Below are 25,817 nucleotides of genomic sequence, written 5' to 3'. Positions count from 1 at the left end.
AACAGCCGTCCCGCCCTGCCCCCCGGCAGGCGTGTCCTTCCTCCTGCATTGCCACCTCAAAGTTTCTGTCCAGGCAGCCTACCCCCGCCGTTTCTCCGATTAATTTATTTCCTCGCTGCCTGTCGTCGTTGCTACTTTCGGAATGTTACACTTAGATGCTAAATTACTATTCCAAACAATTGAACAGGTGGAGTTAGTAATGGGTTAAACGCCGAGAGCCTGTTTGGTAACCGCGCGGGGTAGCCACGCGGTCTGTGGGCGCCTTGCCTCGGTTGGCGCGGCTCCCTCCGTCGGAAATTCGAGTCCTACCTCGGGCACGGGTGTGTGTGTTGCCCTTAGCGTAAGTTAGTTTAAGTTAGGTTAAGTAGTGTGTACGCTTGGGTTCAAATGGTTCAAATGGCTCTGAGCACTATGGGACTCAACTGCTGTGGTCATAAGTCCCCTAGAACTTAGAACTACTTAAACCTAACTAACCTAAGGACAGCACACAACACCCAGCCATCACGAGGCAGAGAAAATCCCTGACCCCGCCGGGAATCGAACCCGGGAACCCGGGCGTGGGAAGCGAGAACGCTACCGCACGACCACGAGATGTACGCTTGGGGACCGATGATCTCAGCTGTTTGGTCCCACCGGAGCGTACCACAAATTTCCAAATTTTCCTGTTGTGAAAAACAAAACTGACAAGAAGTTACGTCTTTGCAAAGACTGGAATAGAAGGATTTTTTCGAGAACAAAGATAGTGCTTTGATAACAGTGAGGCATTATTTTAAAAACTGTATGCAACGCAATTTTGGAAATATTAGGAGCTGGCTTGGGCTGCCACTGAATTTTATGCAACACCCAGTCAAACAGCAACGGCCTAAGATCAAAAATATAAACAAATCAGAAATGTGTTCCACGTGGCACAACACCAATTTTTCTCGTCATTAAGAATTTACGTGGTTACGTAGAGGGTGAAAAAATGGTCAAATGTGTGTGAAATCTTATGGGACTTAACTGCTAATGTCATCAGTCTCTAAGTTTACACACTACTTCACCTAAATTATCCTAAGGACAAACGCATACACCCATGCCCGAGGGAGGACTCGAACCTCCGCTGGGACCAGACGTAGAGGGTGATTCAGCTGCCTCTGCCTGTGGGTTTTATGCAACCCACAACGTCTTCAAATAGCGCATGGCCTCTCTGCGCGCTAGTTATTAGTCAAATGGGTTCAAATGGCTCTGAGCTCTATGGGACTTAACATCTGTGGTCATCAGTCCCCTAGAACTTAGAACTACTTAAACCTAACCTAACCTAACCTAAGGACATCACACACATCCATGCCCGAGGCAGGATTCGAACCTGCGACCGTAGCAGTCGCGCGGTTCCGGACTGAGCGCCTAGAACCGCTAGACCACCGCGGCCGGCAGTTATTAGTCCTACAGAAAAAATGAACAGGACCTTTTTGCAGAAAATTTAGTGTAGTTGAATTTTGTGCTAGCGTACGTTTCTACTAGAGGCCAGAGTTTTCGAATTATTCAAGAAAAACCTGTAAAATTGATATTAAATTTAACTATATTATGTTTCTTACAAAAGTTCCTCTTTATATTTCTGTAGGACTAACAGGGAGCGAGCGAGAGAATATGAAAATATAACACGTGGTTTTTGAAGGTACTACGGGTTGCATGAAGCCCATGGGTAGGGGAGCTGAATCATCTGGTCTAACAATAAAACAGAAAATGATATTATTTAATAAAATATGTGCAACCTTTGAACTTGAGCCAGCCGTGACAATACACCACCTGACAAGAAAACTGAAGCATCCAAAAGACATGTAAACGTAATATGTAAATAATGAGACAGAACAGTCACTCGAGGGCATTACTGTTGTTGGAGTTTAGTTTTCTTACCAGATATGGTAGGGAGTATAAGGAGTGTGACCAGCATCAGATGTCAAGTGAGCGCTGTGAAGGACACACTCGTGTGAGACAGCGTTATCAGAGTTTGATAGGGGCCTAATTGTGGGTCTACATTGGCGGCTGGTCGGATTGTTCACTATACGTATTTCTCGGGCATTCAGGTGTGACAGTAGCCCGATGTTGTACTGCATGGGAACGGGCATACTTGTCGTGAAGATGATGTTTGGTTTGGGGGGCACTCAACTGCGTGGTCATCAGCGCCCATATAAAGTCGCAATTTTTACACAGTACAATTTTTACACAATCCAATCTAGCCACTGTCAGGAATGATGATGATGATGAAATGATGAGGACAACACAAACACCCAGTTCCCGGGCAGAGAAAATCCCCAACCCCGCCGGCAATGTGGCCGAGCGGTTCCAGGTGCTTCAGTCCGGAACCGCACTGCTGCTACGGTCACAGGTTCGAATCCTGCCCCGGGCACGGGTGTGTGTGATGTCCTTAGGTTAGTTAGGTTTAAGCAGTTCTAAGTCTAGGGGACTGATGACCTCAGATGTTAAGTCCCATTGTGCTTAGAGCCATTTGATCCATTTTGAACCGGCCGGGAATCGAACCGGGGGTACTTGTCTTGTAGTTTCCGGGTGACTACGTGTGACCACCAAAAGGGAATATAACCGTATTTTGTACCGAGCGCATCGTGACCCCTTCACATCTGCGCCTTCTATCCTAGGACTTGTAATAGGGTCCGTGCAACATGCTGTTTTATCTTCCACCGTTGATCGAAACTAGAAGCACCCGAAGTAGAGAATTACTGACCCATGCGGTGCGCTGACTTTAACACATAATAAACGGTTGCGTTTAGAGCCGAGCCGTGAGCGGAAGGCATGGACTGCTCATGAATGGTGTCGCACTGTGTTCAGCAATGAATCGCGGTTTGCACTACCGCGGATGACCACCACCGGTGAGTATGGCGGCGACCTTACGCAGTCTCGTCGATTAAGTGTCTAAGCACTTACCGTCATGAAACGGAACCAGCGCGTGCGGTCGGTAATGGACAAGACAGGTTTACCTTGCGAATTCTACAAAAATTATATCTCATCTATAAAGGAGACAGCGTATTGAACACTAGCTCGACCCATTCTTGACTGCTGTTCGAGTGTTTGGGATCACCATTAGGTCGGATTACAGTAAGACACCGAAGCTATCAGAAGCGTGCTTCTACACTCCTGGAAATGGAAAAAAGAACACATTGACACCGGTGTGTCAGACCCACCATACTTGCTCCGGACACTGCGAGAGGGCTGTACAAGCAATGATCACACGCACGGCACAGCGGACAAACCAGGAACCGCGGTGTTGGCCGTCGAATGGCGCTAGCTGCGCAGCATTTGTGCACCGCCGCCGTCAGTGTCAGCCAGTTTGCCGTGGCATACGGAGCTCCATCGCAGTCTTTAACACTGGTAGCATGCCGCGACAGCGTGGACGTGAACCGTATGTGCAGTTGACGGACTTTGAGCGAGGGCGTATAGTGGGCATGCGGGAGGCCGGGTGGACGTACCGCCGAATTGCTCAACACGTGGGGCGTGAGGTCTCCACAGTACATCGATGTTGTCGCCAGTGGTCGGCGGAAGGTGCACGTGCCCGTCGACCTGGGACCGGACCGCAGCGACGCACGGATGCACGCCAAGACCGTAGGATCCTACGCAGTGCCGTAGGGGACCGCACCGCCACTTCCCAGCAAATTAGGGACACTGTTGCTCCTGGGGTATCGGCGAGGACCATTCGCAACCGTCTCCATGAAGCTGGGCTACGGTGCCGCACACCGTTAGGCCGTCTTCCGCTCACGCCCCAACATCGTGCAGCCCGCCTCCAGTGGTGTCGCGACAGGCGTGAATGGAGGGACGAATGGAGACGTGTCGTCTTCAGCGATGAGAGTCGCTTCTGCCTTGGTGCCAATGATGGTCGTATGCGTGTTTGGCGCCGTGCAGGTGAGCGCCACAATCAGGACTGCATACGACCGAGGCACACAGGGCCAACACCCGGCATCATGGTGTGGGGAGCGATCCCCTACACTGGCCGTACACCACTGGTGATCGTCGAGGGGACACTGAATAGTGCACGGTACATCCAAACCGTCATCGAACCCATCGTTCTACCATTCCTAGACCGGCAAGGGAACTTGCTGTTCCAACAGGACAATGCACGTCCGCATGTATCCCGTGCCACCCAACGTGCTCTAGAAGGTGTAAGTCAACTACCCTGGCCAGCAAGATCTCCGGATCTGTCCCCCATTGAGCATGTTTGGGACTGGATGAAGCGTCGTCTCACGCGGTCTGCACGTCCAGCACGAACGCTGGTCCAACTGAGGCGCCAGGTGGAAATGGCATGGCAAGCCGTTCCACAGGACTACATCCAGCATCTCTACGATCGTCTCCATGGGAGAATAGCAGCCTGCATTGCTGCGAAAGGTGGATATACACTGTACTAGTGCCGACATTGTGCATGCTCTGTTGCCTGTGTCTATGTGCCTGTGGTTCTGTCAGTGTGATCATGTGATGTATCTGACCCCAGGAATGTGTGAATAAAGTTTCCCCTTCCTGGGACAATGAATTCACGGTGTTCTTATTTCAATTTCCAGGAGTGTATATTTGTTAGCGGTAAGTTCGATCAACATGCGAGTACTACGAAAATGCCTCGTGAACTCATATGGAAATCCAGGAGGGGAAACGATGTTCTTGTCGAGAAACTATTGAGGAAATTTAGAGAACCGGCGTTTTGGCTGACTGTAGAGGGATTCCACTGCCTCCAAAGTACCTTTCACGTATGAACTACGAGGATAAGATGAGAGAAATTGGAGCTCATACGGAGGCACGTAGACAGTCGTTTTCCCCTCGATTCATTTGCAAGTGGCAGGAAAGGGAACTGGCTAGCAGTGATAAAAGATGCCCTCGGCCACGGTCGTTGGTGGCTTGCGGAATGTGTAGCAAGATGTACTTTGTTAGTGATACCAGCAGGGATTTTTTTCTCAGACTTCATATACTGTTTCAAATAGCAGATTCCTGCCAACACATAAATTTTGTCAGTGTTCATACCTAAACTGCAACGCTACTGCATTTGCAACACAACTACAAAAAACAGCTTTCTCAGGAACTAAAGTTGCCTCTAAACGAAGTTCCGCCGTTTTCCATAAATACTGTACGCCGTACCACGCGCAGTACAACGCGAAGGTGTAATAAATCTAGCACGAAGTCGAGTATGACCATTAACGCCGCACCTCATCACCCAATAGTAATAAGTGTATGGAACTCCTGCGCAGTTCCAGCTGTCGTTTTCGTCCGTAGAGTGCCGTTTGTCAAGGTGTTAGCTGGCTGTGGGGCTAGAACTCAGTTCCACCGGGAGCGCCGAGCACCGAGTGCAGCTCTAATTGGCCCGTGGACGTCTTCTCCCTATTTCATTTTCCGCGTTAATCTCAAGTGTTGCAATTCACCGGTTTCCTGTTTCAAAGAGGTGTGTGTATATAGAGGAGAACTGCAGTCCTGGAACGTCTTAACTCGAGGTGTTCGTTACGTCAGCGGACGTGTGGAGTGAAATGTCAACGCCATCTGGATTCGATGCCTCAGAGCTCTTGATAGGGAAGAGAGTTAAGCAAAATTGACGGCTAATAATTATGTTGGAGGGCTGTTTCCAATGTAATTTCCACTCCACTTTGAACACGAGGGTAACGACGTTTTCACGTGTAGGAAGGACTCGGGATGGAAAGAGTATAGGAGATCTGTGCACATATTCAAATAGTAGAATGCACGCAGAAGCTATATTCGCGGAAGTTGTGACACGCCAAGTTTATTTTCGAGAGAAAGAACTCCCTGTAGGCGCATGTCTGTGGGGTATGGTGTTAATTTATCTGGGAAGTTGAGGTCGATATGAATGAAATGTTTTTGCAAATACTGTTGCACATTGAAACAGCGATACGTATGCACAAGGTTTGTAAGAGAAAGTTATGTCCAGTGCAGGTGTTTTATTTTGTGAAGAAACCATCATGAAGGGATACGACACGTTAGATTAAAGTTAAAATTTTCTGGGGTGTCAGGCCGCGTCATATTTCTTCTAAAATAATCGACGTTCCGACCCCTCTGCTGGCATCTTCTTCAGGATCTTCCGATGTCCACTATTGCTAAAACACACTAGCAATAGTGAACACCGGAAGACCCTGAAGAAGATCCCAGCAGAAGGGTGGAAACGTCGATTATTTTAGAGGAAATATCACGCGGCCTAACACCCCAGAAGATTTTAACTTAATTGGAGTTTCTGCCAGGAGCTGCCGAGTACGGTCTACAGAAAGACGAAGGGAAACGGAGATTGTCTAAAAAAAACAACTTTCCAATATTAAGACTAATGGGTGGCTGTTGGTCAACACAGATTTCTCTCACGTGATAGGGAACGTTCTACACAATACAATATTTGTACGTTGGAGATGTATTTCCTGAAACCGTCTAAAACTCTAGGTACCGCAGTCATACTTTTCTTAAGTACAACTTCATAATGTGGCGCAGTTGATAAGAAACTGGAATCATATTCTGGAGTTTATGGATTTAAATCTCCGTCTCCTAATCCTCATTTAAGTTTTCTTACAATTTCTTTAAATCACTTGGGGAAAATTCCTGGGTATATCTTCTGAAAAGCTCATGACTGACAGCCTTCCCGGTCCTCAAACGCTTTCAGCTTTTGCTACCTCTCTAATGGCCTCATCGTCAGAACTCTACACATCAATCTTCCTCCCTTCCTTCTCCCTTCACTTTCAGCTTTCATTTTTTTATGTTGTTTTCAGTGTAGGTAACAACAAAACTAAAAATACTCAATGAAGAGTCTGTGACAGCATTGCAGACTTCACTTTGCATAGCAGCTCTGCAGAGCTCCAAACTGCTAGTAATGCTTGTGAACAGTAAAATGATTTAGCAGTTTTTGTCCATTTTTTGAGTACCTTGTCACAGAATACAGCCATGGCATTAGTTATTACAGGTCAGTTGCCTCTCACTCTGTATCGTTGCTGGGTACTCCACCTATATTCACACAACAATAATAACTACTAATGGTCACTCTCAACACGTCTCCTGTTTATCTTTGTTCTTTAATGTCTTTTATTTCTTTGCTCTACTCTCTACCTCACTGTCATTCGCAGATATCACAGTAGCTTCTGTAACACTTGAAGAACCATACCCCTTAGTTTGATGATTAATTCACGGCAACCCCAGTGCTAACTGAATTCATTTTCCTTCTGTTACTCGTAAATTTAAGTCTGAAACGTGTTCACGTAACCCACCTCATAAACGTGCATTTCCGCTACGATCATCCGACTACTTGCTTTCATGCGCAACTTTTTGACGCATTGGTGTTAATGCTAAGGTACCTATTACAATGCACGACAACAAGGTAGAATGCCCAAAATACAAAATAAATACACTCCTGGAAATTGAAATAAGAACACCGTGAATTCATTGTCCCAGGAAGGGGAAACATTATTGACACATTCCTGGAGTCAGATACATCACATGATCACACTGACAGAACCACAGGCACATAGACACAGGCAACAGAGCATGCACAATGTCGGCACTAGTACAGTGTATATCCACCTTTCGCAGCAATGCAGGCTGCTATTCTCCCATGGAGACGATCGTAGAGATGCTGGATGTAGTTCTGTGGAACGGCTTGCCATTCCATTTCCACCTGGCGCCTCAGTTGGACCAGCGTTCGTGCTGGACGTGCAGACCGCGTGAGACGGCGCTTCATCCAGTCCCAAACATGCTCAATGGGGGACAGATCCGGAGATCTTGCTGGCCAGGGTAGTTGACTTACACCTTCTAGAGCACGTTGGGTGGCACGGGATACATGCGGACGTGCATTGTCCTGTTGGAACAGCAAGTTCCCTTGCCGGTCTAGGAATGGTAGAACGATGGGTTCGATGACGGTTTGGATGTACTGTGCGCTATTCAGTGTCCCCTCGACGATCACCAGTGGTGTACGGCCAGTGTAGGAGATCGCTCCCCACACCATGATGCCGGGTGTTGGTCCTGTGTGCCTCGGTCGTATGCAGTCCTGATTGTGGCGCTCACCTGCACGGCGCCAAACACTCATACGACCATCATTGGCACCAAGGCAGAAGCGACTCTCATCGCTGAAGACGACACGTCTCCATTCGTCCCTCCATTCACGCCTGTCGCGACACCACTGGAGGCGGGCTGCACGATGTTGGAGCGTGAGCGGAAGACGGCCTAACGGTGTGCGGGACCGTAGCCCAGCTTCATGGAGACGGTTGCGAATGGTCCTCGCCGATACCCCAGAAGCAACAGTGTCCCTAATTTGCTGGGAAGTGGCGGTGCGGTCCGCAACGGCACTGCGTAGGATCCTACGGTCTTGGCGTGCATCCGTGCGTCGCTGCGGTCCGGTCCCAGGTCGACGGGCGCTTGCACCTTCCGCCGACCACTGGCGACAACATCGATGTACTGTGGAGACCTCACGCCCCACGTGTTGAGCAATTCGGCGGTACGTCCACCCGGCCTCCCGCATGCCCACTATACGCCCTCGCTCAAAGTCCGTCAACTGCACATACGGTTCACGTCCACGCTGTCGCGGCATGCTACCAGTGTTAAAGACTGCGATGGAGCTCCGTATGCCACGGCAAACTGGCTGACACTGACGGCGGCGGTGCACAAATGCAGCGCAGCTAGCGCCATTTGACGGCCAACACCGCGGTTCCTGGTGTGTCCGCTGTGCCGTGCGTGTGATCATTGCTTGTACAGCCCTCTCGCAGTGTCCGGAGCAAGTATGGTGGGTCTGACACACCGGTGTCAATGTGTTCTTTTTTCCATTTCCAGGAGTGTAGCATTGGATACGGGATGCTAACAAACAGACTGGTCCTGAGTAAGGAATATTTCCTACTGTGGCTTACTGATACCAGTGAGGGAATGAAAGATTGAAACTCGAATTGGAAAATTCATCTTCACACCATAATCCCGATTCGACGTGAACGTGTAGTGCCCCTTCTCCTCCCAATAACTGACTAAGTGAGCCGGGAGAGCGCCATCGGTCAAACTATGTCAGTGAAACAATAAAGTGTTTCAGTCAATCTTCGGTTTGATGACCGTGTTCCACCGAGGACAAAGGCATCGAGGTGACAGCATGAGTGTGTGGTCAGCACGTTGTACTGGCGAGGCTATTTGGGCCGACTGCAGTTCCCCATACCGAAGACCCCACCGACACTCCAAACTCATCTATGGTGCTCTTCACGTCGGCGGGAGGCCTAATTTTAACCATTATGTGCGTTCACCTCCAACAGGCGCTAACACCTACTGAGATTTTTATCTCTCTGGTGCGTTGCCGTCAGTGACGCCGAACCGCAATAGGGTCTCTCCTGCAGACTGCACTGTCCCCCTCAGAATAGGCCCCATTAGGTATTACACACTTATGACACCGCTTGTTTCAGTCCCCGAAAAACTTAACGGAAATCGATTTTTAAAACAGCTTTTATTTCTCTCAGCGACCCGCTTATTAATATCATCCGTGTTTGTAAAGCGATGACCCTGTTTTTAGGAACAGAAAAAAAGTCGCACGACAATGCGTGTGGCGAATATGGAAGCTTTAGCATCATTACATCAATGTTTTTGGCCAAAAATATCCGAACAAGTAAGAAAATATGTGCAGGTGCACTGGCGTGGTGCAAAAGGCACAAATTATTTCCCCCACAAATCTGGGATTTTTTTCGGTTTCCTTCACACAAACATCCTTTTGTCTGTAAATTATTTTTGATCCTTTGACTTTTTGGCAAGAACTCATGGCTCACTATGCCGTTCAAATCGAAGAACACAGGGAGCGTAACTTTCACATTTGGACGCAGTTATTGTGCTCCACGATTCGCAACACCTCCATTGAGACGACTGAGCCTTAGTTTCGACGTCTTATCAGTAAACCCGTGTTCTATCACCTGTTAACACGTTTCAGTAGCTATACATTTTTGTTGGCTTCATCTGACGACTTGCATTCGCCTCTGTTTTTTGTTCGAATTTCACAAATTTTTAATTTTTTCTGCCACATGCTTCATACCAAAACCATCTGAAAAAAATTGATGGTATGAGCTAACTGATATGCCAACATGATCAGCGACTTCTCTGATTATGACTCGGTGTTCGTTCGTAATAATTTCTTTAATTTTTTCCACTATTTTCTCAGCTGATACGCTGACTCGTCCAAGGCTCTCATCACTCTTCAGCGTCTTCGCAGCCTTCTGCAAAAAGCTTATACCATTCGTAAACAGTTGATTTACTCACTGCGACGTCAGGAACGTCATCTGGCCACAAAGCTGAATAAAATAAAATTGGCCAAATCTTGAAAAAGGGGCGGTATAAATGGTAGAGAAAAGAAAGAAACCTTCGATTTACTCAGAGCATACTCACAAAAACCAAAGTTTGACATTTAGTTAACTTTGCTGCCCTTTAATCGTTCATATAGAAAAATTTAACACAATTTCTCTGATCCATTTTTTACACACAACAAAAATCTTCTATCCTACCAAAACACGTAATTTTTTTTACGGGTGACAGCAGACGAAATATTCAATATGGCTAACATTGTAAAGATACTATTCAGACATATTTACAAGTCGGAATAGTAAAGTACGGGAAATTACAAAATTTCCGTTACTTTTTTAATATACCTCGTAAAGGTAATCGAAAAGAAATTTATGTCACAGATTAGGTACACGATAATAAAAATGTGATTAGTACTGCAGAACTGTACATGATCCTTGGTTTTGATATTTCACTGTGACGTGAAACCCCGTGAACAAGATCTCTAATTGTCGCGATATGGAATCAAAAAGGGCCCGGGTATGTTTCATCTAAGCAGCTTGTATGATCACTGAAGAAAAGAGACGAGTTCGCACCTTAACATGACTCACATACGTTCTAATGCCGATACATCTGTCGTACACCTGGGCGAGAGAAGCGTTGGTATAAGCAATCCTTGAAAGAAGACTTACACAATACGTAGCCCACCTGCTCGAACATTGTCCCGCTGAAATTTGGATTTTGAAGCTGTCTGAAGAGAGCAGAAAGTCTTGGACTCTAAAGATCCACAGATGGAGCTGTTCAGATTGCCCACAGTAGGCTGGTATGGTACTGAAAACCAAAAACCACCACACTTGGAATTTTTCCGTCTTCTCGTTCAATAGTGCGGGCTGCTAGACTGCACTCATAAGGGTAGCATCTAATACCTTACTGTATCACTGGTAGAAGAGAAGTTCGCTCTGGACACTACATATGGGGCAAGCTGTCTTATTGCACTCACATGCCTATTGCAAATTGAAGAAGTTTTGGTTTCAGGAAAATGAAGTTCAATCACCGGTATGCCACCTGTCTAGTCGACACCTACATATATTCTTCTCAAGTCACATTTCGATATACGCTCGCGGACATTTCTGCTACCACTAACATAGCCCCCTTTTTACTGTTCGGTTAGATTATGGTGTGTGGAGAGTCCATTAACCGTACACCAGAAATATTCTTTGAAATATTCTGTAGCAGCTTTGCGTTGGGGTGTAACGCCCCAAGAACACTGCCGTATGCAACTGTTAGCACTGCTTGTCATGTCGACTTAACCGTAGGCTGGAATACTTTCTCTCCAAGACGAACAATGCCAGTTACAGCGTTCAACTTTCTCTCCCAACACGCTCCTCAATCAGCGACAGAAATGTACACCGCAACAGCCTACGAGAAACAGCGACACGTTAGGCATACCACCAACGGCAAAGGAGAATCGCCAGTGTTCTGGAGTGACGGAATATAGTTCAAGCTTTCCACCAGCTCTTAGAATGCTAACTCAAAACTGTAACACCGTCCGTATGACCTTAAAAATATATTTTCTCGTCGTGGCCATTTCGGGAAACGTGAATCTTCTTGGAAGTTTCCAACGAGGTAACAGCCATACATCACTGGAGTGACATTGTATGAAGCCGCAACAGCTCGTTCCTTCGCACGATACTTTTCTATTCATTTGTTTCATGCGCGCATCGCTTTCGTAGGTGCATCTCATGTGCTCTTCAAGAAATGCTTTAATGAGATGAAGAGTCCATTTTCTGGAGGCCGACCATCAGCCTTTATTCGAACTCGCTTATGATCTGGCAGTGCACACTTAGACGACGATGGAGCATCTCACACTTCCTTTCATGTTTCCTCTTCGCCAAAGAAAGGTCCTGCCTAGCTTAAACGAATGCAGTCTCTCTGCAGTCATAATGAGTTATTAGTGGTACACTGTTCTACACAGCCTTTAAGTTCATTCAGAGCATTCATCGCTGATTTTAGTTTGTGTAGGCTTGTTGAACTTCATCTTCCTACTGCAACGCAAAACAGTCATTCTAAGATAGTCCATTAAATTTCGGGCATGCAGCCGCGCAAAAAAACTTTTTCCACTAGTATTTCGGCCGCGTATCGTCCGGCCATCCTCAGAGTGAGTGGCAAGACTGACGACAAGTTTTTTTTTTCTTTATTGTTATTTTAACACCTTATACAAAAGGTGGGCCGACAGCGGCAATATTACGCTGCATGCTACACCGTGGCGGTGCTGCGCATGCGTATCACAGACGCTGGTCGGCGGCTAAGAGGATAACCCTTACACATCCGCCGCCTGTGGCGAAGGCGTACAGACATTCGATTCGCTTATCGATGCATAATCGGCGGCGGTGACACAATGACGACTTCACTGCAGTTTAATTACCCCAAGAGCCAGATTCCATGCTTTGTCCAAATTAAAACCATTACCTCTATTTATTAAATCATTAGTTAGTCTAATCTCTGTAACTTCCTTGAAGACAGAATTCCAAAGGAAGAGGTGGATGTTAAAATCTTCACATCACTGTAGTTCATGGAATGCCCTGTATGATTACAATGTTCGGCTACAGCTGACTTGTCTGGGTGTGATAAGCGTGTGTATCTTCGATATTCGACACATCCCTCATCAACGGTGCATGTTGTTTGACCTATGTATGACTTCGGCCTATCTTCGAGGAAAGAGCACCCACATAGGACAAAATCGCACTTGATATTTCATCACATACTTGCGTTCTAGGTTTTACATTTAATGTGTACTAGCTTCGGCGGTACATATGCTAAAACTGGAACGATACATTGAATGCTCTACGAATTTGTGTCCGCAGCTCGTGGTCTAGTGGCTAGCGTTGCTACCTCTGTATCACGGGGTCCCGGGTTCGATTCCCGGCCGGGTTGCAGATTTTCTCTGCCCGGGGGCTGGGTGTTCGTATTGTCCTCATCACTCCATCGTTACTCATGTAAGTGGCTAGACTGGACTGTGTAAAGATTGGGAATGTGCACAGGCGCTGATGACCACGCAGTTGAGCGCCCCACAAACCGAACATCATCATCTACGAATATGTTGCCGAAAAAATCCATTCGCTTTAAAAATGCTCTTAACATATATGAGCTCTCCTTGCAAGTTATCGTTATCGGACGTACAGTGCGCCCTATGCACTAAGGTCTTAAGGACACCTATGGTCTGTGAAGGGTGATGGCAGCTACTGGCATTTAGATATAGATTTGTATGTGTTTTTTACGATATACAGAAAGGTCCTGCCTAGCTTAAATGAATTGCAGTCTCTCTAACCTAATGTGTCATCAACTTTACGATGAACGACAACATCCAAAAAGGGGAGGCAGCCGTCTTTTTCTATTTCCATAATAAATTTGATATTAGCATGGATAGCATTCAAATGTTCAAGAAATCGATGTAATTCATCCATCCCGTGCGGCCATACTACAAATGTGTCGTCCACGTACCTCCAGAAGACCGCTGGTTTAAAATTTGCTGACTCCAGTGCCTTGTCCTCGAAGTTTTCCATAAAAAAAATTAGCTGCCAGATGGGAGAGGGGGTTTCCCATAGCAACTCCATCAATCTTCTCATAAAATTCACCATTAAACTGAAAATAAAATGAATAAAGCAAATGTTCTTATCAAAATATTGGCCAATAAGAGATAAAGAGTCCTTTAAAGGTATCTTGGTATATAATGATACCACATCAAAACTAACTTCCGTACTATTTAGCCTGCATTGTGAGAAGTCGTACGTAGGTGAAACAACAAGCACCTTTGATGAGAGATGTATGGAACATCGAAGATACCCACGCTTATCACATCTAGACAAATCAGCTGTGGCCGAACATTGTGTTCATACAGGGCATTCCATGAACTACAGTGATGTGAAGATTTTAACATCCACATCTTCCTTTGGGGTTCTGTCTTCAAGGAAGCTATAGAGATTAGATTAGCTAATGATTTAATAAATAGAGATAATGGTTTCAATTTGGACAAATCATGGAATCCGGCTCTTGGGGTAATTAAACTGCAGAGAAGTCGTGGTGTCACCACCGCCATCGAGTAGCGAATCGAATGTCTGTACGCCTTCGCCACAGGCAGCACCTGTGTAAGCGTATCTCTTAGCCGCCGACCAGCGTCTGTGATACGCATGCGCAGTACCGCCACGATGGAGCATGTAAGGCCGCGCTTAGTACTTTCTCGTCAGTCTTGCGACATGTCCTGAGGATGGCCGGACGATACGCGGCCGAAATATCAGTGGAAGAAATTTTATTCGCACGGGTGCATGACCGAAATTTAATGGACTATTTGCTACGCCGCGATAAGTTCAAAATGCACAATTGTTTTAAGGCATTTATGGTTCTTCTTGGTGACTGGTGGGATATTGCTGGCCCATGTACGCTGATGTGGCGTAGGCCTACTTCTCTGGTGATGACTAAGGGGCGTGTTATAAGAAAAAAAATAGATCACCGTTCTTCACGACACGCCAACGGCCTTGCTGCAGTGGTAATACCTGTTCCCGTTAGATCACCGAAGTTAAGCGCTGTCAGGCTGGGCTAGCACTTGGATGGGTGACCATCCGGTCTGCCGAGCTCTGTTGGCAGGCGGGGTGCACTCAGCCCTTGTGAGGCAAACTGAGGAGTTATTTGATTGGGAAGTAGCGTCTCCGGCCTCGAAAACTGACAAAACGGCCGGGAGAGCGGTGTTCTGACCACATGCCCCTCCATATCCGCATCCAGTGACGCTTGTGGGCTGAGGATGACACGGCGGCCGGTCGGTGCCGTTGGGCCTTCATTGCCTGTTCGGGCGGAGTTTAGTTTAGTTCTTCACAACACAAAGCCGCTGCAGATTATTCCAGACCATACACACTGTTAAACCAAGACATTATGAGGGAAGCTCAGGTGAATATCGCTTGCACCAAAATACTCCTCCCCTTTACCTCGCGCCAAAATTCTCATTATCAAACCAATTTGTCTTAAAATAGAAAGAGCAGTAATTTTTTTTTTCAAATCTACCCCCTCTCATTCCCACCTTACCGTCGAATCAACATGGAAACACATAGAGATTGTCTACTGCGAAACCCCATGCTCAAAAGTGTGCGTTGAACGGTGTGATCCGAAACGTGTCTACAACAGCATTATGCTATGACGTCACATCTGCGACAGAGGGCCGTCTATCCTGGATTACAGACTTGGTAAGTCTCCGGCCTCTTAAGTTCCGTGACTTCACCGTCCTTTGACCACTTTCCATAGATGCTTAGGACAGTAGTACGCCAGAACCGACCAGTTTCAATGTTTCCGAGACGCTCCGTTCCCTGTTACTGGACTATAACAATCTTCACTCGTCAAATTCGCTTTTGTCAGTGGATTTCCCGTTGTGTGGTCCCTCTCTTTGCTAGAATGATTTACAATTCGTCTCTGCTCAGATTGTATACAGGGTGGTTGTATTTAAACTTTCACAGCCTGAGCTCTAGCGCCCTGTCACGGTCCCCGCGGCTCCCCCTTCGGAGGTTCGAGTCCTCCCTCCGGAATGGGCGTGTGTGTCGTCCTTAGCATAAGTTAGTTTAAGTTAGATTAAGTAGTGTGTAAGGTGAGGGACCGATGACCTCAGCAGTTTGGTCCCGTAAGACCTTACCACTTTCGCAGCCTGAGCCGGTGCCGGCGAAAAACTGTTTCCTTAGAGGTACTCAACTGTATAGGAATGATGTTCAGACTGTACGCTGCAGGATTTTCGGTTTTCGTGATGTTAGTGTCATGACTTGTCGTTAGGCGCTGGTACTAGTACGGCGACTTAGGGTTGAAACAAAGACATGAGTGGTCACTACAGTTACAGCCAACATGTGTCTGGAGAAAGATGTTTTATCAAGACAACAGCAGTGGTGCTGTTGTTCTTTCCGAGTATCGACGCATTAAAGGAATACTGAGAGGTTCTCTTGACGTATCGTGGTTGGAGAACATGATTCGAAAATTTGAATTAACTAGCGATTTGGGAACTGATCCTGGGAGAGGCCGACGGACAATTGCGTCACAAATGGTTCAAATGGCTCTGAGCACAATGGGACTTAACTTCTGTGGTCATCAGTCCCCTAGAACTTAGAACTACTTAAGCCTAACTAACCTAAGAACGTCATACACATCCATGCCTGAGGCAGGATTCGAACCTGCGACCGTAGCAGTCGCGCGTTCCGGACTGATGCGCCTAGAACAGCATGGCCATCGCGGCCGGCATTGCGTCACAAATTGTTGGAGAAGTTTCAGTTACCAAGGTTGAAAATGAAAATGCTGGACGCAGTGTACGACCTTCAAGCAGTACGCGAGCTGTGTCACGATAGCTGAGCTTTCCATGGTCCACGGTTCGAAAGTATTGCGACGAGTTATGCGGTTCTGGGCTGTCGTGGAAGAAGACGGTCGTCGCATCGTTTGTAAACTGGAACGTAAACATGGTAGACGGTTAACAAATGTTCCCCTCTCACGTCGAAATTGAAATATGTTTCCTTCAATGGTTTATTCCTTATTTCTCTTTCGCATGTCCTTACTAATGTATCTACAAAGACTGATTGTCCCCTACACTCTACAATGAGGCATTCAATCTCGCGGCAAGGTAGTAGTTATTATGCTGTGGCTCACCAGCGAATATGCCACCAAATAAGGGTCAGAGAAATTAGTACTTGCGCAGAGCCTTTTACCTAGACACCACTTGAGAATGGAACAGGTAAGGAAGAACTTAAGGTGATACCCCAAGTATTCTCATCTGCACACTCGCAGAGTATAGCTGTACATGAAGATTCCACGTGTAGTAGAAGCAGATCGTATCATCATTCATTATCAATCATCCACAAAAATGGCTCTGAGCACTATGGGATTCAACATCTGTGGTCATCAGTCCCCTAGAACTTAGAACTACTTAAACCTAACTAACCTAAGGACATCACACACATCCATGCCCGAGGCAGGATTCGAACCTGCGACCGTAGCAGTCGCGCGGTTCCGGACTGAGCGCCTAGAACCGCTAGACCACCGCGGCCGGCAGTCATCCACAATGGAAAACTGTGACTGCCAGTGTGTTTTGAACGTCAGTAAGGACGATAGCAAGATCAATATTTTGTTTGTCAACTGGACATGTTTCAGCACGAACCCCTTGGCAACAGTCAAACGTGTTAGTGAATAGGGTGATTTGAAGAAATTCCGACATCAGCCGCAATCTGGCACTGGAATAAATTCAATGGCGACATGTGAAAATTGGTGCTGGACCGGGACTCGAATCATTATTTCCCACTTTACGCGTAGGGATGCTTAATAGCTTCGGCTATCCGAGCACGCTGCGCGTTCAGTCAGCATTCCCAACTTGTCGCATACGACCGGGTGATCAAAAGTCAGTATAAATTTGAAAACTTAATAAACCACGGAATAATGTAGATAGAGAGGTAAAAATTGACACACATTCTTGGAATGACATGAGGTTTTATTAGAACAACCCCATATTGCTAGACGCGTGAAAGATCTCTTGCGCGCTTCGTTTGGTGATGATCGTGTGCTCAGCCGCCACTTTCGCCATGCTTGGCCTCCCAGGTCGCCAGACCTCAGTCCGTGCGATTATTGGCTTTGGGGTTACCTGAAGTCGCAGGTGTATCGTGATCGACCGACATCTCTAGGGATCTGAAAGACAACATCCGACGCCAATGCCTCACCATAACTCCGGACATGCTTTACAGTGCTGTTCACAACATTATTTCTTTACTGCAGCTATTGTTGAGGAATGATGGTGGACATATTGAGCATTTCCTGTAAAGAACATCATCTTTGCTTTGTCTTACTTTGTTATGCTAATTATTGCTATTCTGATCAAATGAAACGCCATTTGTCGGACATTTTTTGAACTTTTGTATTTTTTTGGTTCTAATAAAACCTCTTGTCATTCCAAGCATGTGTGTCAATTTGTACCTCTCTATCTACATTATTCCGTGATTTATTCAGTTTTCAAATTTATACTAACTTTTTGATCTCCCGGTACATACCAAACGTTTCTGTTTATTACCCCCATTGCATGGTTCCCACAAGAAGTAGGACGAAGATTACTTTCGCCCTGAATGATCTTTAATTACCTTCAAGGCGCATATATATTTATCTGCGTGGTGTGTGTTCCTTCGGGCATGTAAGGCACGTTACCTAGAAAACACTACAAGAATCGAAATAGATACCACTTCCAGTTATGCCATTTTTACAGAATGCAGTTAACGTCTAAATTAGATGTGTTCGATGTCCACAGGTATTCTTCTACAAGTTGATGTTTCACTCTGCCAAGGCCGGCCGCTGTGGCCGAGGGTTCTAGGCGCTTCAGTCCGGAACCGCGCTGCTGCTCCGGTCGCATGTTGGAATCCTGCCTCGGGCAAGGATGTGTGTGTTGTCCTTAGATTAGTTAGGTTTACGTACTTCTCAGTCTAGGGGACTGATGACCTCAGATGTTCAGTTCTATAGAGCTTGGAGCCTTTTGAACTCTGCCAAGAGCTTAGATAAAAAAAGGCGCAAGAAAGACTTTGTGGCCAACGTATCCTACGTTGAAATCTCATTAAAGAACAGATAATACAGATTAAAACTTTTGCGGGTAGGTAACCTGATCATTATGTTCTGCAGATCACCGTTTCAACCACTACTGCGAGTGGCATTCGTCAGGATTGTGTATTTACTGGAACACCGAGTGAGGTGGCAATAGTAAACCACTAGACTCGGAGTAGGACGGTGGTTCAAATCCCCGTCCGGCCACACAGAATGCTTTGTCTTTGATTTCCTTAAATCGCTAAAGATGAGTGCTGGGATGGATAACGTGAAAGCGCACGGCGATTTCCTTTCATTATCAGAGTTTGTGCTCAATCTCTAATGACTTCCTTGTGGGCGTAACGTTAATCCTAACATTCCTGTAGTAAGTACACCACGCTGATGAAGACTACTTGCAACAGAGGCCGAAACGGTGGTCTAGAAACGTTACGACGCGGTAATATACATAGAAAAGCTTTATATAAGGTACAACGGCCGCGGAAGCCTACACTTACACAACAGACAATATAGTTGCGACGCCTGTGTTGTGGTTCTCAACACGCGGTATGAGAGATTGCAGCAGCTGCGAGAAAATGAGTCGCGGCTTGTTGTAGCATTCAGGGAACGTAATACATTTGGATTTCAGAGAGCGGTAACGGGAACGCGAGACTGGCTGGCGAATTAAGGACCCCATAACTCACTTGGCGGGGGCGTTTCGAAATGGCTGATTATCCCCGCACGAGCGGCGATATGATTAAAACAATGAACAGATGGCTATCGGCGCGCGGGAGAAAGCGCAGTGCAGGCCGGTCGTGCATTCTCGCCGGTAACGAGAGTCGACTCGCCGGACGACCTTTATCGATAATGACTGCTGTTTCGCCGGCCGGCCCATATATGCACGATCCGCTCCGGCGGGCGAGCCTCACACCTGGGCTCCCGGGAGAAAGCGACGCTCGCCCACCCTACTCTCGTCTATTCTGCTCTGCGCGCCCGCGCCGTCCAGCGAACTGCCAACTAGCTTGTGCACCGTAAACTAAAAACCAAACTCACGACTCTCTCCTGGTAAAATACCAAGGAGCAACTCCTGCGTACTCATCCCGTAGTTTTCTTGTTTTTTGTTTACCTTCTGTCAACACGTTCGTGCTAACATTTCTCGCTGCAGTTTCTGCTCAGAATTTTGCACGTGATTTAAATAAGAGCAGCGAAACTGCTGGGGAAATTGAGACTCCCTATTCGGTGTCTAAGACAACGATAATATTTCCCTAACTGAGGCAGAGATGGTGCTGATACTGTGCTGATTAAATTCAGTTAAGGGCCAACATCGGGCACCAGTTACGTAACGATGGAATATTGGAAAGTTCAGCGCCACGTCTGTGAAGACCAATGTTGTCTGCGTTTACTACTTGTGCGAGAACAGAACTTGAGGGCGGCGATTACAATATTGTAATAAATAAAGAGGTTACATGCACTAGCTCCAGGAATGTACGTAGAGCAAATTTCATTTACATTAAATGTTTTGCTATGGGCAACCGCTCATTACTTTGGGCTATCCTCTTCAAAATACAATTACAAATCAAGTAAAAGCTTAAACAAGTATGAATGAAATTAAAACATTAATGTTATACCCATTATATAACATTGGTGCATAAATTCGTGGCGTGTATTCACAATTTAACAGATACACGTAACTGAGACTTTAGACACCAATATTATATTTTGCTTCACTGCCTGTTTTGGGGTAACTTTTCGATTCCACGACTGTGGAAGTCATATGGTTTTAAGGCGAAGATCTCGTAGAGCCATTAGGGCGCCGCATATTCATCCGGCAATGAATTTCTTTGAACGTTATTCGATAGATAGCGGAAAAGGTGAACATCTGAGGGCTCAAGATCAAGCGAACAAGGTCGGTGCGGAATGATTTCCCATCCAACACCTGCCTAGTGTTTTTTGTCATTCTAGCAGAATACAGGCGGGCGTTATCGAGGTACAGTATCACTTCACGCGTCCGCCCCCGGTAGCTGAGTGGTCAGAATGTCAATCGTAAGGGCCCGGGTTCGATTCCCGGCTGGGTCGGAGATTTTCTCCGCTTAGGGACTGGGTGTTGTGTTGTCCTAATCATGATCATTTCATCCCCATCGACCCGCAAGTCGCCGAAGGGGCGTCAAATCGAAAGACTTGCTGCCGGCCAACGGTCTACCCGACGGGAGGCCCTCGTCACACGACATTTACATCACTTGTCTTCACGCAGTCTTCCTGGTCGTTGTTCTTGAACTGACGCCTCACTTGTTGACAATAAATGTCAGCAGTGATAGTTACACCTCGGGGAAACAATTCGTAGTACATCAATAGTCGTTGTCCTACCAGATGCATAACATTACCTTTTGTGAGTGTGCGCAAGTCTTTGCACGGGGAATTGCTGCTTTGTTTCGGATCAATCATTCCTCTATTTTCCTTAAGTTAGCGTAAAAAAACGCCGTTCCCCGTCACCAGTAATGATACGGGATAGGAATGGTCGGTGTTGTTCAATAGCCAAATGATGACGAGCAAGCAGTGATGCACGTATGGCCACCCACAGATTTTTGTGATTTTGGCTTAGAGCGTGCGGTACACAGAAACCGGATTTTTGAACCATCCACACTGCATGCAAACGTTGCACTATGGCGGAACGATCACATTTCATCACATTTGCCAGTTCACGAGTACAATGACGTGAATCGTTGTGGAGTAATATGTTTAATCGAGCTTCATCACCCTCCGAAGCTCTTTCTCAATGTGGAGAGTCACTGATGTCAAACGATCCTCCTTAAAACGAGAAAACCAATTTCTGGTCCTACTCTGTCCAACGGTATTATCCGCATTCACGGCGCCTGTGTGTCTTACAGTGCTGTTCACAACATTATCCCTCGACTACAGCTATTGTTGAGTAATTATGGTGGACATATTCAGCATTTCCTGTAAAGAACATCATCTTTGCTTTGTCTTACTTTATTATGCTACCTATTGCTATTCTGATCAGATGAAGCGCCATCTGTTGGACATTTTTTGAACTTTTGTATTTTTTTTGGTTCTAATAAAACCCCATGTCATTCCAAGCATGTGTGTCAATTTGTACCTCTCCATCTACATTCTTCCGTGATTTATTCAGTTTTCAAATTTATACTGACTTTTTGATCACCCGGTATATGCGTGGAGTAATATGTTATTCGACTCTTCCCAGAAAGTACTCTCCCAAAATGTCAATAGTAAACCTCTCCGTGATGCATAACGTCTCTCGTGAACCTTTGCCATTGGAGTTTGTAGATCATCTCCAGCACCGACTAAACGATCCGTGACGGAACGCACCGCTGTTCGTTGGATATTCTGTACCTCTTCTATAATCCTATCTGGTAAGGATCCCATATTAATGATCAATACTCAAGAATCGGTTGAGCAAGTGCCTTATAAGCAACTTCTTTCGCGAATTAGTTACATTTCCTTAAGATTTTTCCTCTGAATCTCAGTCTGGCATCTGCTTTTCCTAAAGTTTACTTTTTTAGATCATTCCACGTTAAGGTTGCTCTGAATAGTCACTCCTTGATATTTTACGGCAGTTACTGTTTCCATTAGTGTCACATCAACAGTGTAGTCGAACAGTAATGGATTTCTTTTGCTATGTATGCGTAACATGTGACATTTTTTTACTTCTAGGGTCAACTGTCAGAACCTGTACCATTCATTAATCCTCTGTAGGCTGCTCTGCAAATCGACAATGTCTTCTGGCGTTACTACTTTGTTGTGAACAATTACATAATCTGCGACCGGTCTTAAACAGTATCCAATGCCTTCTGTCAGATCATTCATGCACTTTGTAAACAGTACCAACCCTATCACACTTTGTTGGGGTATTCCGAAACTTTCTTGTGGTATTCTGAAAATTACCTTTACATTTATTAATTTCGTTCCGTTAAGGACGACGTGTTGAGTTTTTTCTGCAAATAAGTCTTGAATCCAATCGCAAAACTACAGTGTTTCACACGACCTCCTAATATTTTAGTGCGAGAAATTTACAAATGCAGCAATTGCAGAGATATCTTATGCCAAGTTTCTGAACTGGTTGCGGCAGTGGTAAAAAGTTCGGAGTAACGAAAGGACGAGGAACATGCAAGAAGTTGGGGGACTGCAGAGTGGAAATCTCGGCACTATTGTGTGGACAACATAGACTTCTATAGCGCAACAGATTGGAAGACTATAAACGACAGAATGAGATTCTAGAGGACAATAGGGGGAATTTCATTAAGATAACGCCAGCACGACCGAGGAACAAGAAGTCTGGTGCAGACAAGGAAACTAAACCACCCAGCGGCGACCGGGCAGCCGTCGTAGCGAGGATGGGAAGAGAAATAACAGCCATGCATTATGTGCGTGCCGCATAAAAGGAAGGGGTCGTACAGAAAAGATGGCGAAACCAGTTTAAATAATTCCGCTCGGCACGGAGAAGATCAAAGGCCGACCGTAATGTTCGAGACGGCGTAATTTCAAGATGCTTTTAGCTCCGAGACACTTCGGCATACAAGTGTATCTAGCGTCCTTTATTTTCAGCCACACGCTTGTGCTTCCGTTTCCACAGATGAGTTTCCTTTCGTAGCGTAGCCGCAGCAGACAATGGTTCGTTAGTTCGGCACATCTTTTACGAAGATAGTGCTTCTCTTCTTATCACTGTAACGAGAAATAACACCAGTCCTTGTAATTGTTACACTAAATGGTGATAACATTCTCGATATTTGCGTGATACTGTAGCCATATTTTCCCTTGTTTAGAGTCATGGAATAGAGACTAACATGAATTTTACTTTAACACGAACTAAAGCTAGCAGATGTACGAGATATTAAGATGGCGACGGGTTTCATCAGAATAATTCTTCCCGCAGGGTTGGTATGAGAACAAGCGTGTGTTGAAACGTCCCCTTAGAACAAATTATACACGACTATGCTTAAACTGGCACACAATATTTTTTAGCGCAACGCAATCTGACTTTCAAAAATCCCTACAAAAGAATGGCCCTGACTAACATTAAACTATACCTTTCACAAATCACTTACCTCACAAAAATCTTCATTACTCGAACTACTGCAATACGGCGAGCGCCACTACTGCCAGCTAAATAAAAGATTCAAACTACTGAAGGCACTAACTACTGATAGGGATAGTTAGCAAATGAAAGATTTTAATAGAGAACAAACAATGTATTTACCTTAATAGTCATAATATATATATATATATATATATATATATCAGTTCATGACAAATTACAAAACTCCGCCACCTCTCTCCCCACATCCACCACTGCTGGCGGCTCACCTCCAACTGCCCAACGCTACGCGCTGTTCACATCCAGCTGCCGCTGTTCAACACTACAATGGCAGACAACAATGCAAACTGACCACAGACTGCACACAGCACAGCCAGTGATTTTCATACAGAGCGCTACGTAACGTTACCAATAAGAAAACATAAACAGCCTACTTACAGTGTGTAGGCTTTTGTGCTCAGATATGCACCAGGACTTTCGAAACACGCCATAAACATACAGTAAGAATCGACTATTATTCTTGTCTTGCAGGAGCTATTCTTATCGTTGTATTCCCTGTAAACAATGCAGTACCAACATATATTTTCTAGGTTGCTCGTGTCCTAGCTTTTGTGTGTAGTAGGCAGAAAGCAAACGGCACAAGATCAGAATGAAATGTTCATTTTGCAGCGGAGAGTGTGCTAATATGAAACTTCCTGGTAGATTAAAACTGAGTGCCGGACTGAGACTTGAATTCGGCAAAAGTCATGAGTTCGAGTCTCGGTCCGGCATACAGTTTTAATCTGCCATAAAATTTTTCCACCTATTTTGCTAGTAAAATTCCGTCTTCTGACGAAGCTTCTATTTTTATTGAAGCAATACGTATTTTAAAGCGAAATCTTCATCTTCATTGTTCTCTGCTTTTGCAATTGAGGCTTTTCATATCAGCCCCGCAGAGGAACTGTACATCAGGGAAGTCATAAGTATAGTTTTATTTGAAGTACAAGTTTTTTGCTGCACTATTTACTTATTTACTCCTTGTGATACAGTTTATATGACGAGCCCGTTTCGGCGATATGCCATTATCAACTGTACCTCTTAGCTGGTATGATGTGGTCCACATGGCATCTTGTAGCGTAAATGTCAATTGTCTCTGTGTTATGATACGATCACTTCGTTTATACGTTTACCTTTTTACGTGATCTTGTAACGTTATTTTTTCACATATAGCATTGCTGGAGCCGAAGCTGTCAGTAAATCTGTCAAAAATTACTTAACAAGATCACACAAATAAAAAGTAAACATATGATAACGTGATCGTATCATAACAAAAAGACAAGCAGTATTTATGCTCCAAGATGCCATACGGACCACGTCATACCGGCTAAGATGTACACTTGACAATGGCAGTTCTCCGAAACGAGATCCTCATGTAAATCGCATCAGTACAAGTAAATAAATAAATAATGCAGCAAAAAAACTTGTACTTCAAATAAAATTTGTCGTTCTTCGACCTTATGCAAGCTGCAAGCCCACTGGAAAGGAAACTGTTGAATACATCATAGTTATTAACGAATGACAATTCTAATAAAAAAAACTACACACATAACATCACACAAAAATATGGACGCAAAAAGTGATCAAATTGTCCACTCCTTTTCAGAAATTTGTTGTGATGAAGATCATACAGTGTCATTTCATTGAGAATAAATAATGGTGGAGATTATCGTGAAATACAGTTATCCGACGGTGGTGTAATTTGTTCCGCAAAAACAAGATCATTGTGTTTTACGGAAGATGAAGTTACGTAAATCCAAAATTTCAACAACAATGTTCACAAGCTTCCTTAGTTGTCTGCCAACACAATCTTCCTTAGGCACGTCTGCATCATTACTCCACGATGGAAACAAAGAAATCTGCGAATATCGAAGATGGAGCTTTTCCTTTGAAAAACATTACA

Source organism: Schistocerca cancellata, chromosome 5, assembly GCF_023864275.1.
Source record: "Schistocerca cancellata isolate TAMUIC-IGC-003103 chromosome 5, iqSchCanc2.1, whole genome shotgun sequence".
NCBI lineage: Eukaryota > Metazoa > Arthropoda > Insecta > Orthoptera > Acrididae > Schistocerca > Schistocerca cancellata.
The sequence above is the reverse complement of the archived record's forward strand: the minus strand, read 5'-3'. Positions refer to the sequence as shown.